The 15970-nt window shown below is 36.8% G+C and overlaps 1 long non-coding RNA gene across 1 annotated transcript in view; it reads left to right on the top strand.

Moving 5' to 3' along the window:
• LOC132664432 (uncharacterized) overlaps positions 1-15710 on the top strand; it is a 59247-nt gene extending 43537 nt beyond the window's left edge. Inside the window, exon 3 of the long non-coding RNA XR_009603667.2 lies at positions 15391-15710. This is a non-coding gene — a long non-coding RNA (uncharacterized LOC132664432). The remainder of the gene's footprint in view (positions 1-15390) is intronic.
• Positions 15711-15970: the final 260 nt, after the last annotated feature.

Below are 15970 nucleotides of genomic sequence, written 5' to 3'. Positions count from 1 at the left end.
CCATAGCATCCCTGGAATTTTACTCATCTATCACTCACTACTTGAATTGTAGACAGTATGTGTACCTGCCTACATAAAAGCTTCATGGAGATAGGACCAGCATCTTATTTATCTTGGTCTTCCTTATCATACCAGTTATGTGCTTAAAAGAAATATACGCTGTTTGGGGCACCTGAGTGGCACAGTTGGTTAAGTATCCAACTTTGGCACAGGACAGGCACAGCACACTCACGGTTCGTGAGTTCAAGCCCTGCATTGGGTGAGCTCAAGCCCGCTTCAGGCTCTGCACTCTCTCCCTCTCTCTCCCTCCATCTCTCTATCTCTGCCCCTTGTGGGATATTCTCTCTCTCTCTCTCTCTCTCTCTCTCTCTCTGTCTGTCTTTCTGCACTTCACTCACACTCTCTCTCTCTCAAAAATAAATAATAAATTTTATTTAATGTAGGCTGTTTCATGAATGTTGTAGAAACATAAAATCTAGTCCAATCTTATTTTTGCTGTTTGAATTCCTTGTACTACAATTCTTCTAGTATATCTACTGAGGGCTACGTGAATGTGAGCATAGGGTCCAGTTGTTTTGTGAGTATTTAGCTCTGGGTATGAGGAAACTCAGGAATTGAGAAGAAAGTAAGTAAACATTAGGTATAAGATATTTTTATGTGTTTTTATATAAAAAGTAATACTAGTTGTAGAAAAATATAATCACAAGACAAATCTGTAATGGCATCACATTACTTTAACGTCTATATTCCGTCTAATCTTTTTAATAGCTGTTCTTAAGCTATTAAAAAATAAAAAGGAATAATAATAAAGCCTCTTGAAAAAGTAAAATATTTTAGTTTAAGTGATATGTTAAAAAGAGTAAAGGAAATGAGTAGTTACTAAAGACAGATATGGTGATCAATAGTAATTCCATTCATTCATTCATCAAATTACTGTGACTTGGCATAGTATCCTGCACTGGTTAACCCCTGATAGATTAAACAGAACTGCAGAAAACATTTTCTCTTCTATCCAATAAGTTCACCCATGAAAAATTTCCAACCACCCACTGAGCAAAAACAAATTAGGGATAATCCCTGCCTTAGGTGAATATATATACTAATCTCTTGTCAACCTGTGGGGTCTATCATCCTGGAAAATCGTACTTTTGTCAAGCATTAGGTTGGCACAAACCAGGGTCTCATATAAAATAGGGAGTTATAATGATTGAAATGGCAATTTTAAATATATTCTTAAAAGAAGCAGCTTCCAAAACAAATCAGATCCATGGCATTAAAACCCAGACATATTAGGTAACACTTCTCATTAATCACCTTCTTCTGTTGTTCAGGATACATTGCTATAGTATCATTTTGCTAAGACAAAAATGATTTCTCCACAATTTTAATACCTTGCAGGTCTTTAAGGTCTTCATATGCTTGAACTAGCCCTTACTGGCTTGAAATGTAATGTGGTTAACACTTGCATTCTTGCTATTTGTTTCAACGTGCTCAGCAACATCTGCCTTATCATAAACGATCACAGTGCTTGAGGGCAAGGTTTTCCTGATCTCATATCTGTAGAGATGGAGCTTATACACACACACATACCACACACACACACACACACACACACACACACACACACACACACTTTCTGTCTGTAATATCCTCATTAATTATACACCTGTGATCTCCAAGAGTGAAGAGCTAAATTTGGGTTCATTAACAAGACTGAACTAAACCACATATTTTTTCATTAATGTTGTTTATATATACAAGACCTCATTAGCTTTGTAAAAAAAAAAAAAAAAAAATCAATGCCTAGTATGAGACAGAGCCCTATTTTGTAATGTTATTCCAAACCTGCCTCTGGGAAGAAATTAGCCCTCCTGAAAAAAATGGATAAGCATTTTCTCATGAGGTCTAATGGGTTTAAGACTTCTGAGAAAGCAATCATTCATCCACCCTCCCAGCTGACTCACTCAGTGACTATTACAAAACATTACTTTCTATGATTCAATACAGATTAGATAATCATCCCCTTTTCCTTTAAGTATCCTTACCAAGACTGAATCCTTGAATTAAACTTCTAGATGCCTTTTTGCTTGTGTCTTGCTCATAATTAACTCCTCCAAAAACTTTTTTGAACATCTCCATTAGCATCATAGTTTACAAAAGAATCTTCTAGTAAAGAAGACAGTGAAATAAGCTGATAATTACAGTGCAGTGTAATAATGCCACTTTATAAATCTATCCAGTGTGATAGATGGAGATGTGTTGAAAGTAGACTGGGACTGGGTTAACACAAGAGAAATTGAAGGTTGGAGAATTTCTGTGAATATTTCATGGACCACTTTTCATTCAATGTGTCTGTTTAATCATTAGTTATAAGATAGGTATCATTTCCTACCTATTTTTTGCTAAAAGTACATTGTTTTACCTATGTGACAGCTCACGCAAATCTTTTGGGAATGGCTTGGAATTCAACCACCATGATAATGTCACTATTTATGAAAAAATATGTTACAAATTCTAACCAAAAAAAAAAAAAAAATCCCAAGTTGACATTTGAAACAGAGCCAATTGGTAATTCAAGACTTCTTGCTATCTGTGTGAGAGAATATAAAATGATGAAAATAATTCTTAGATAAATTCAACTGGATTATGCTCAGCAAGATCATTCTCAAAAAAGCAACTCTGATTAGTTGAGTTAAAGTCCCAGGTATTTGATAATAGGAAGGAGAATTTCAGCTGATGGACACGATAACATTAGTCACAGTATATAAATCTTCTGTTACAAATCAATCCATTGGCATTCTGGTGTGTGAATTAGTCTTTTGTAAGTTAAAAAGTCTGTGTTAGGGGCAGCTGGGTGGCTCAGTCAATTAAGTGTCTGACTTCAGTTCAGGTCATGATCTCATGGTTCATGAGTTCAAGCTCTGTATTGGGCTCTGTGCTGACAGCTCAGAGCCTGGAGCCTGCTTCAGATTTTGTGTCTCCCTCTCTGTCTCTCTGCTCCCCCCCACCTCTCAAAAATAAACATTAAAAAAAAAAGTCTGTGTTAATGCTAAAGTTGAGTCCTTGTATATACACACAAGGTAACAGAATCAGTCCAAAGGCTTTAACTAGATATTGACTCTGTCCTTGGTGCTGTCCAGGTAATATTTCTTATTCACTTCATTGTTTGCTGTTAATGACTTGGATAAGGTTATAGCCAAAAAATTTCCAGAAGACACTGTTAACAAAATCAAAACTGAAAAAGACCTATATGAACTAAGATGAACCAAAAATTCACAAATAAGAAGTTAACTAAGAACAAATGTAGGAAACATTTGCACAAATCCAGGGAGATGTGACTTAACAGCAGCAGGTATAATAATAATTTTAAAAATCAGAGGGGCTTTGATTGACGGCTTATTATGGGTTAAATGTAGGATACAGAAAAAAGGTCATATGAACTTAGCCTATTTTCAAATGCAATTAATATTTAGTAACTTCTTATTTTACACTATGTTTGGGTCTTCCATATTATCATTAAAGGTTTACAATGAGAAAGGAGATCAATCAGTTTTATTCTGTGAAGGTCAGACCCCATTTGAAGAACAGTGCTATGTTTGGATCAAAAGGGGACAGTTTTGTATGTTGAATGGAATTGCATGTTTGGGCTTGCAAGTTTCTAGTGAAATAAATTCTCCATAGAAAATGTCTAACAGTATTTATTATAGAAAGGTGTTTAATACAGAATTTCATGTTTACCATTTGCTGAATTCTAAAAAGTGAAATGGTTAATAGAACAGGGTGAACTTGTATGGAACATTGTTCAATTTTTACCATCTGAAGAGTGCTCCTGAAAAGTATCTCAACCTCAGGTGACTTCAGCTTGACAGTCTAATGGTTGAATCAACAATTTCTGATATTGGCTGATAGCTAATTTTTGTCTGCATCATATCTGTTAAAAAAAATTCACTTAATCCCATAGAGATATCTTCTTAAAGTCAAATAAAATGAGAATCACCTAATTAAATCAATGAGCAGACTTCAATCTTTGGCAAAACCAATCTCAGCATAGCAGCAAAGGTTTTTTTCCATCAGGGAAAAGGACTTTCATTCAACCCTGAATTTAGGACAAACTCTACAGAAGTGGAGTTCCATGAACTATTAATTTAACAGATAAGAACTAACTCCCAGATGTTTCATGCTATTTAAAGTGAAAGATTCATTTGCCTCTGAGCTACACTCAGAAAACTTCAGATAGTAAAAGGCTTTTCAACATAAATGAACTAAGAAAATTACATGAAAGTCAATTTGCTTTCCTACTTGGAAACTTTCAACTTCTGGGATGAAAAAATGAGTACAATTTTCCATAAATTTATGGATCCAACTATGTGAATGCAAACACCAATAATATATCTTAATGGAAACATGGGAAGTTATTGCTGGCATCCTCTACTTCCCCATTAGAAAACCAAAAGACTGTCTGTTCTCCCATATTTCACGAATTGGACTAGTTGGTCTCTATGGCCTGTATTTGGAACAAGAATAATAAATGCAATCTGGGATGAGTTGTAAAACCACACTAGATGGGCTGGAATGGCACAATTTAAAGGAGACACTGGGTTCTTAATCCCATCTTTAGACTTCAGGCAGAGTTTTTATTTCCTTTTATTGGGAAAGACCTGCAGGATGCAGCAGAGACAACTGGCAAAACTAAATTTCCAAAAGCCAAGTACAACTGAGCACATGGTTATGGAGTCAGACAGACCTCGTTTCAGAGTGTGTCTGCCACTTACTATCAGATATTTAAACCTCCTTCCATCTCAGTTTCTCTAGCTATGATATGGGATAAAAATATTACCTACAGCAGAATAAATAATATATAGATATCATAATATATGCATATAATATTTCTTTCTAGAAACTAAATAGTGCCATGTCTAATTTCACTCCCCACCTATCAAAGTTCCTTTACTATAGAAAATGCTGAAGAAATATCAGTGATTATCAATATCATTATTATAGTTATTGGCAAGAGTTAACATTGGCCCAATGGTTACAATCAGTCTATGAACCTAGACTAAAGGTTTAAATACAACCTCCACTCTTTCCTAGTGACCTTGGATAAGTTACTAAACCTCTCTGCTATCAATTTCCTTGTCTATAAAATGGGTATGGCACTTAATTCATAAGGTTTTCATAAGGGTTAAATAAATTAACACCTAAAATGTGCTTAGATTCTCAACAAATGATATTGGAACAACTGGATATCCACATGCAAAAAAAAAGGAGGAAGAGGAAGGGGAGGAGAGGGAGAAGGGGGAGGATGAGGAAGACCAGGAAGACCTTACACTCTTCACAAAAATTAACTCAAAATGGGTCACAGACCTAAATGTAAAACACAAAACTATAAGAAAAATTAAATAACTTTAGTTTGTTGATGATTTTTTAGATAAAGCAACAAAGGCACAATCTGTGAAAGGAATAACTGATAAGCTAGACCTCTTTAAAATTAAAATTTTCTGGGGGACCTGTGCAGCTCAGTTGGTTAAGCCTCTGACTCTTGTTAGTCTCAAGTCATGATCTCATGGTTTGTGAGATGGAATCCTGCATGGGGCTCTCTACTGTCAGCACAGGGCCTGCTTGGGATTCTCTCTCCCTCTCCCTGTCTCTCTCTGCCCCTCCTGTCTCGTGCATGCTCTCTCTCTATCTCAAAATAAATAAACTTTTTAAAAAGTTAAAGTTTTCTGATCTTCCAGATATCAAGAAAATAAAAAGACAAACCACATAGTAGAAAATATTCTCAAAATACATATCTATTAAAGGAATGTTATCCAAATTATACAAAGACCTTTTAAACTCAACAATAAGCAAACTACCTTAACACACACCTTACCAAAGAAAATGCATGATGGCAAATAAGCATACAGAGAGATACTCCATATCATATGTCATCAGGAAAATGCAAAGTAAAACAATGAGATACTACTATGCACATATTAAAATGGTCAAATCCATTGACAACACCAAATGCTGATGAGGATGTGGATCAACTTTCATTGCTGATAGGAATGCAAGGTGGTACAGGCATTTTGAAAGATAGCTGCGGCTTCTTACAAAACTAAACCTATTCTGACCATAAAATCCAGCAATCATGCTCCTTGGCATTTACCCAAAGGAGTTAAAAACTTATGTCCACACAAAAATCTGTACACAGATGTTTACAGCAGCTTTATTTGCAATTGCCAAAACTTGGAAGCAGCCAAAATTTGCTTCAGTAGATGAATGGATAAATAAACTCTGGTATCTCCAGACAGTAGACTATTATACAAACTTTTTTTAATGTTTGTTTTGAGAGAGAGAAAGAGGGAGCATGAGCAGGGGAGAGAGAGAGAGAGAAGGGAAAGAAAATACCAAGCAGTTTCCTGTGCTGTCAGCACAGAGCCTGATGTGGGGCTGGGTCTCAGGAAATGTGAGATCATGACCTGAGCTGAAATCAAGAGTCAGATGCTTAACTGAACCACCCAGATGCCCCTCAACACTTTTCGAAAAAGAGCTATCAAGCCATGAAAAGACATGGAAGAACTTTAAATATATATTACCAAGTGAAAGAAGCCAATCTGAAAAGGCCACATACTGTATGATCCCAACTGTATGACATTCTAGAAAAGGCAAAACTATGGAGACAGCAAAAAGATCAGGGGTTGCCAAGAGTTGAGAGAGGAGGGATGAATAGGCAGAGCACAGAGGATTTTTAAGGCTGTGAAAATAAACCTGTATGTTACTATAATGGTGGATACATGAGAGAAGACATGTTGCTCTAGCTCATTGTAACACTGAGCATGTTTAGAGAACTTTGTTATGATCTGTGTTAGATCTCATTGTCAATTGTACATGTGACACTTGTCCTTCCACACTCACCCTTTTACAGTAATTCCTTTTTTTAAAATTTAATTGTTTTTCTATAAAAATTGTTACCAAGTGTAAACCATCCAATTTGTAACCACAGATAGAAATACAAACTACAGGGTAACTGAATCATCCTCTCATGATGTTTTGTAGCCATGAGAACTGAAGGGTCAAATGGAGCTCTTCATCTTCTTGATAAAATTGCTCAGGTCAGGGGTGCCTGGGTGGCTCTGTCGGTTAAGTGTCCGACTTCAGCTCAGGTCATGATCTTGCAGTTCGTGGGTTCAGGCTCTACGCTGACAGCTCAGAGCCTGGAGCCTGTTGCAGATTCTGTGTTTCCCTCTTTCTCTGCCCCTCCCCTGCGCTCACTCGCTCGTTCTCTCTCTCTCTCTCTCTCTCTCTCTCTCTCTCTCTCTCAAAAATAAATAAACATTAAAACTTTTTTTTAATTACTCAGGTCTGATGACTTCAGGGGCTCCCCAAACTGGCTTTGTCTCCCTTGTATTTCACAGAATAGTAGAAAATATTAAAGATTATACATCATTTGCTTTCTAAACATGTTTTGACCTTGTATTTTCCTGGTTCTTCTCCTTCCTTTTTGATTTCTTTCTCTCTTACCCATTTTGCTGCCTTTTAGTCATTGTTCTGTGCTTCAACACCTGGTGTCTTTAAGGCTCTGGCTTCAGCAAGCAATTCTTCTTTTGGTTAATTCCTTTAATAATAGTCTAATCTACTCCCTTAGAAGATGATATCCAAAAATATGCCTTTGCCTGTATCTTCCCATGAAGATTCTGGTGTCAGACAAGATATGTCCTTTTGGTTGTCTGGTTGTTAGACTCATATCTGGCATCAAAGACCTGTTTTAGCCTTAAAATACCCCAAACAAAGTCCTATTATGATAACACAAACTCCTATTACCAATAAACATTGGCCACCTTCCCAACTAAATATTCCATCAAAGGGAGTTTGCTTATGCTGGTCGCCATATCTGGACACTCATTTACTTTTTCTTCCACCCACTTGTGCATCTAACAAGAGGCAGCTCCAGTCCAGTCCTTCTCCCTCCCTGAAAGTCTATTTCATATTCTTTTCACCCTTCTTCCAGCAAGGGTCCTGAGTACTATTGAGTTCATGGCTTATTCTTTCGTTGTTTTATATACAATAGTTCTTTTCTGTGCAACTAGATAAGAAACTATTCTAAGGACTCAAGCCTAAATCCTCAGTTTTATTTCCAAAGCACAATAGCCCATTGCTAAACCTCTAATAGCAATGCAGTAAATAACTGGTGATTGACTTAGTATTATGATATGACTCTGACAGTAAGAGATACAGTCCCTTCCTTCATGTAGCTTACAATCTAGTCTGAAAACTAGATATTAAAATAGCAATTATTACCAATAATTATGTAACTAGAGCTGCAATTAATACTAAAATTGTCTCTAAGATCCAATTTTAAATCACTACGTCTCTCTTCACTGAGTCTTTCTGCTCCCATATTCATGAAGGGAGCTGTCTCTTCCAAATTTCAAGCTCAGATTTATTTTTAAAATTGTTTCACTCCTCTGACTCTTACTCTGTGGTTCTCAAACCTGGGTGATTTTGCCCCCAGGAGACATTTTGGCAATGCGTAGAGACATATTTGGTTGTAATTTAGGGAGGGAGAGGGAGATGTTACTGGCATCTGGTAGGTGGAAGCCAGAGATACTTCTAAAAATCCTAGGCACTGGACAGCTGCCATGACAAATAATTGTACAGCCCAAAATAACAATAATGCCAAGGCTGAGAACCTCTGCTCAAATGCTTTCTCTCTCAGATATCTTCTGAGTAGTTTTCTTCTCAGCCCACCTTCCATGTGTTTTTCTTAATCTCTAGAGTTATACATGACCACACAATGGTTTTTACAATAAGATCTCTTTTGCCTCAGACAGAAACTAATATTCATAGAATATGTATATTATTTGTGAGGGTGGAGTATTTGTCATAGAAAGATAAATGTAAGTTGCTGTCTCCTACAGAAATGAGTTTATTTTCTCACTCTTAGCCTTCCATTGGAAATAGGTAGTATGTCAAAGACAGCCTGCTTATTATTCTCCATCCTTAAGACATGTTTCCATGATGCATCTGACAACTTATACTCAGATTTTCTTCAGATATAATGACTGTACTATAATAAACCTGAAGCCTATCGTAAAAATCCCCTAAATGGTTGATTTAATCATGTAACCCATCAATTCTTCACACAAAAATGTTACATAAAAGATGCATGTATTTTTAAATTTTTCATTGATAATATCTAAAACAAATAAATAAAAAGAAAACACCAAACTACACATAACGTCTTTAATAGCACAGAATGTTATCTAAAAGCACAATGGCTTCCAATAGATTGGTATCAGTTCTTTCATTTCAAGAAGCATATGTTAGTTTGAATCCTATTTGAATCTTGAATATCCTAGTTCAAAATACAAATAATATAGCAAACCAAGAGATTAATTACTTTAGAAATCTCTGAAGAAATTTCTACTTTGAGATCTCATGTCTTCACTTCATCCAGCCACTCTGGTCTCCATACTGTTCCTTGAAACTTGCAGGGAAGCTTCTGTCTCAGAGATTTTCACCTTGTTCGCTCTCCCCAAAACTCACACGTCTCATCCTCTTACTCCCTTCACGTCTTCACATGTCACTTTCTTGGGGGGCCTTCCCTCACCCCCTCGATACTCTCCACATTTCCTGCACTACTTTTCTCCACTGCGCTCATCGCTGTCTAACATGCCAAATATTTTACTTGTTTGTTATAGTAAGTATTCAATAAATGTGTGCTGCGTTCGTTTAGTAAATAAAAAGGAAGGAAAGATGGGGATGCCAGCAACATCCGTCCTGCTGGAGTGGATTTAGTAGGCATGGTCTGGCTCTGGAGCGCTATTTCTAGTGGCAGTTTGAACTCCAATCCAAAGCCAAGGTGGTGTGATCATGGAACCAAGTGTCCCAACAATGCCTTCCTGATTTTTCAGCTTCCTGACAGTGGTAGAAGTTACTCTTCCTCAGTTGATATTCTGAGAGTCACTCTTGGAGACACAGCTAGAGCCAGCCCTTCTCCACAATCTACCTCATTCACCTTAGATTATCCAGATGCTGCCTATTAGACACAACAGTATATCCCCATTTTACAACTAGGAAGCTGAACATCAGGAACACTAAAGAACAATAAGTCAAGCTTAAGTTTATATGATCACACAAACGAAATGAACACTTCTAGATTCCTCTTTCAGTGACTCAGAATAGTTAAGATTTACTTGGTACCAGATATTCCTCCTCCTAATCCCTCAGAAACATCGATTTCTGGAACTGAGGAATACATATATTCTTTCCAGCCGCCCTTTGCCTGGAATAGTTTGCACCTGCTACTGATGCCTGTTAAGACTGCTCCCAAGAGGCAAGAAAATCTTGTATCTCAGTATTTGAGTGTTTTTACACAATGATCCTGTATGGTATTTTTGTGGAATTTTCAGTGTATGTTGTACTGGGAAACTCCAATTAAGTCACAAAAATCATTTGGTATGGTTATGAAACATCCGTTGTGGGTTTACAGTGCATATTACGGATTCAAATCTTCTTGCAACTAAAAGTGGCTTGTTTTCCTTCTGTGATTACTCAGTTGATGACTTCTGTGATTTGGGACAATGAAAGACTGAGAATCTAGCTGTTGCTTCCTGTCTTTTGCACATTCTGTTGAACCAGCTAAACTGTTTTTGTGTCTACTTATCTTTCGTGGATCTGTGGAGTTTGCTTTTGAAACTGAAAACGTTTTTGGAGAAAAAAACCATCTCAGAAAAATATCACGGGGGGAAATCCTCTCCATTATTTATATAATGTTTATACAAACAAGCCAAGGACAGGCTACTTCTCCGAAGAGACAAACTTGGTAAGAGAGGATTCCATAATATAGGAAGCAAATGAAGGAGAAGATATCAGAGGATGAATTTTTTCATAGATACTTGAAACTTAGTAATACAAGGTTGTCAAATAACATGTGTTAACTATGTTATGGGGGTTTTTGGTGGGGGAGGGGGGGTGGGAGAAAGGAGAAGGAGAGAGAGAATCTTAAGCAGTCTCCATACCCAGCACGGAGACTGACACAGGGCTCAATCTTACCACTGTGAGAGCATGACCTGAGCCAAAATCAAAAGTTGAACATTTAACCAACTGAATCACCCAGGTGCCCACCTATATTGAATTTTTAATAAATTGTTTTTTTCTGTTCACTTAAAGAGTTATTCCATGAGTGTTAAGAATTAGTCCAAGAAATTACAGAAGGAATGAACAGTCTTCCTAAAGTTGTAAGATAATAAGAAATTGTCATTATTAGTAAAAGTTATTAAAAGAAAAGAAATATTCTTTCTGCCATCAAAATCAACCATAAATCACCCCCTGCTTAAATAGAAATCAGACTCTCATAACAAAGAATGTGCCTGAAAGATGGCACTTTCATATTATTTAGCATAATAGTTTATTAGGTTTAAAAGAGAAGAGATAGAGAGGGGAGAGAGAAAGAATAAATTTTTTGCTACCATCAGGGGCACCTGGATGGCTCAATTGGATAAGCATCCGACTTTGGCTCAGGTCACAATCTCGTGTTTGTGGGTTCAAGCCCCATGTCGGGCTCTGTGCTGACAGCTCAGAGCCTGGAGCCTGCTTTGGATTCTGTGTCCCCTTCTCTCTCTGCCCCTCCCCCTGCTCATGCTCTGTCTCTCACTCTCCTGTCAAAAATAAACGTTAAGAAAAAAATTTTTTTTAATCTTTCATACCATCAGTATAAATTATATTTTTAAAAATGATTTTATATTAATTCTATCACAAAAAAATTAGAAAAAGTTATCCTAAAAACATTTTATAGCAAAAATAAATAATAGGATAATTCTTAAAATGTACCAGGAAGGCTCAAAGCAGAGGAATTACCTTAAGTATATAGGGATTGGAGAAAGACCCTGCTACGCAAGGTCAGGCATGCATAGAGTGGAAAAGGAATCCCTAGGAAGGACAAGTTTCATATTTGGATATGTAGGAAAGACCCAGAATATAAAGCATTAAATTTCACAGCCTGACACATTGCCACGCACATGATAGCTCATTAAAATATTTGTCAAACGCAGTTTGATACCAATGATGTCTGCTGAGCATTGGTACATATGACAACTCCTTTCTTCCTTCTTCTTGTCTTAAATGGTGAAGTGATACCTAGAGCAACAGATACCATGTTCCAACCATGAAGCCACAATATTTTAAGGATGAAAGAGCAGAACTGTGAGGCTATCAGAACTTCTTCCACCAGATGTTTTGTCAAGCGAGATAATTAAATGTCTTATTCTTTATTCCTGAAACCACTGTTTTTTATTCCTTGTGGGGGAGGGGGTCATTTACTACTTTCAGAAAAAAAAAATGCATTCTTAATTGATACACACCTAAAAGGAAAATTTTATCTTTTATCCTCAAAAATAGGCCTGGTCTGATTTCAAGACCCCTTTACCACAACACTCCCAGACAAAGAAACAAACAAAAAAGTCATCTGCTTGTTGATATCTGCAATTCTTCATTTAATGGAATACTTTATCTAGAACATGTGATATTGACTCATAATTGATTGTATAGCACCTGCTTTGGGCATTATCTTTGGGTCTGCTCCAAAAGAGAACTTCCTGTTTTGGGAACTTTTGGCTCACAAATTCAGATAATCTTCAACATATCTATTTTTTAATTATTACAGGTTTCCTGGTTCAGCTATTGCTAAGCTTTCGTACTCAAATTAATCGCACTGCTACCATGCATTGCACACATAACACCTCTGAGGATTTTTCCTCATCAACCATATTTTTTCTGCATTCTTCCCTCAAATAGTCACAAAACACCCTTTGTGCCAGTTATCAATTTATTGTCTGTCAGCTCCAAATCCACCTTTCTTTGTCTTGCTTTGTGATACAGGGGCTGGACTAAGTGAACTTTTCCCGGTTGGCAGCTGGTGCAATGTTAGGCTTTGTCAGTAGGGGGCGTGGAAGAGACATTACTGGAGGAAGGGGCTGCATTCCCGGTTCCTCTGTGCAGTTTTTGCTCCCCCACCCCCTAAAAGCAAGAAACCTAGGGGACGTCCAGGGGAGTTCACACTCCAGCAAGTAATGCCAGAACCACTGCAAAGTGTCTAGCACCGCAGAGGGTGGCTTCCCAGTGAGTTTCCCCAACATTCCAGAACACTGATTACCACCTAGTTTCATTGGGGCCCCAGCAGGTGGTGGCAGGTGGTTTTCAGCTGGCCCTGACTGGTGGCACTGCAGCAGATTTCTCTGCCATTAAGTAGGGCACAGCCACACCCTCTCCATCAGGGTCTGGATGTCAGTGTTTGCTTCCTTTCAAGTTTTTTCCTTTCATAGGTACTGATCCTGAGCTGTAGAAGTTATTCCCTCTACCTACTATTCTTGTAATCTGAGTTCTCTTTATTGCTTAGTTGTTAATCCTCTGTCATTAGTTAACTATTTAATCCCTTAGTAATTAATTCCATAGGATAAGTTTATTAGTTCATTATTAAATAGTAACACTTTATGTTAAAATGTTCCACTCAAACTACTGAGCGATTTCTATCTCCTGGATAGATCCTGACTGACACATCATCTCTAGGTCACTCATAGGAATTCTGCATGGCGTATCTTTATTTCACACAAAGGTCAGGAGTCTACTAACTTCCAAATATCAGTTGTAATGTCAGGCCAAATTTCCAAACCTGGAAATCCAGTACATTAAATTTAATCAATATATATTATTTTGCAAAGGTCCAGGAAAAGGAAAGACTCAAAAACATTGAATTTCAGTTGTGGTGATCTTCCTTAAACTCATTAAGATTCATTTTAATTGTGGTCCAAGACAACATTTCAAATATCAGTCTGAGAATTAAATTGCACATCTCGGGGCACCTGGGTAGCTCAATTGGTTAAGCGTCTGGCTCTTTGTTTCCAGCTCAAGTCATGATTGCAAGATTCATAGGATAAGCCCTGTGCCTGGTTCCACACTGCCAGTGTGGAGCCTGCTTGGAGTTCTCTCCCTCTCCCTTTATCTCTGCCCCTCCCACTCCCAAAATAAATTTTTTAAAAATTGCACATCTACATATTTCAAGTTTGGGGGTGTGTTTGGGTATCAGAAATGGACTACTATTGCCTACAACTCAAGAATTTGAAATATTTTTTATTCCTGCTAATAGTGAGACTATAGGCAAACTACATTTTTTAATCTACACTTGCAATCCATCCTACTGAATATCAGAACATTTGAGATCCTTAGGCTCTTCACTATCCTTTGTCAAAAATGACCAATTATAGAGAAAATATTTACAAATCACATATCTAATAAGAATCTATTATTCAGAATATGTTAAGAATTCATACAACTCAACAAAGAGACAAAATAACCAATTAAAAATGGACAAAGTATTAGAATAGACATCCTTCAGAGAAGATATATAAATGGCCAACAAGGACATGAAAAAATACCTAATGTCATTAGTCAGAAAAATGTCAATTAAAATCATAAGGAGATACCATTTCATATCGACTCAGAATTTTTTAAATGCAACATAAAATAACTAGTGTTGGTAAGGATATTGAGAAACTGGAACTCTGATACATTGCTGGTAGGAATCTAAAATAGTACAGACACTGGAAAAGAGTCATGCTGTTCAGTAATTACCATGTGACTTAGCAATTCCACTCCTAGGCATATACCCAAAAGAATTGAAAACAAGCATTCAAACAAATGTACACAAATGATCATAGCAACACTATTCACAATAGACAAAAGATAGAACCAGTACAAATGTTCATCAACTTATGAATGGATAAACAAAATCTGGTATATCTGGAACATTGTTCAGCCATAAAAATGAGTGAAGTACAGACAACAATGTGAATGAGCCTAGAAAACATTATGCTAAGTTAAAGAATCAGGCAAAAAAAGTCACATATTGTGTAATTCCATGTATATGAAATATCCAGAATAGGAAAATCCATAGATTAGTGGTTTCCAGGGGCTGGAGAGAAGAGGAAATAGGAAATAACTGCTGAATGGGTATGGGGTTCCCTTTTGGGGTGATGAGAATATTCTAGATAGTAGTGATGGCTATACAACATTGTGAATGCACTACACTAAACGCCACTGAATTGTACACTACAAAATGGTTAAATGGTGAATTTTATATGTATTTTACCACAGTAAAAAGATAAATTATGAAAGGAGAGGAATTGGAGGTGGAAAACATAAACAATTCTTTCAAGAAGTTTTGTTCTAAAGGGAAAATGAGAGATGGTACAGTAGTTGAAAGGGGATGTGGAGGGACGAGTAAGTTTTTTAAACATTGGAAATCTTGCTGCTATGTAACAGTTATCAAATAGATGCTTATTGAATGGATGATTAGATGTAGGCAGAGCTTACCTGGGAATGAAAAGATGAAGACTGCCATTGATCTTCCAGATCCTTGACAGATGACATCATGATCCACCTTTGCCTCTGATACTCATAGCCTCACTTTGCTAAAGAAATGAATCATGGCAGGAGAGAAGCAACATAAGGCATGGAAAACCATAGAGCCTAACTAATGCATTGCTTAAAATATCAAGTAGATTTCACCCCAGTTGATCTTCCTATAGTGAGACAGTGGATAAAGGCTCTCTGCTTAACAACAAGGTATGTAAATGAGAAATCTTTTCAGTTTCCAATTGATGGTGAAAAAATTTGTTGAACTGAGTGTTTATACATAAGTGTACTTTAATAAATTCCAAGTGGTCAACAGCAAATGCCAGTTGAAAACCATTCTGTGAATCTTTGGAAATTTGCTTATTTAAGGTTAAAATTATTCACTTCTCAATCTCATTTTTTTTTTAATTTTTTTAAAATGTTCAGTATTCTAAACATATGCAAAGATAAAGAATTTAAAGTGATCCTTTATATGCACTTCACCCAAATTTGACAACTGTCAGCTCAGAGCCAATCCTGTTTTATTTATAGCCTTACCCACTCCTCTTCCTCCTTCTTGGGGATTATTTTGTAATAC

Source organism: Panthera onca, chromosome F2, assembly GCF_046562875.1.
Source record: "Panthera onca isolate mPanOnc1 chromosome F2, mPanOnc1 haplotype 2, whole genome shotgun sequence".
Classification (NCBI taxonomy): Eukaryota; Metazoa; Chordata; class Mammalia; order Carnivora; family Felidae; genus Panthera; species Panthera onca.
The sequence above is the reverse complement of the archived record's forward strand: the minus strand, read 5'-3'. Positions and strand labels throughout refer to the sequence as shown.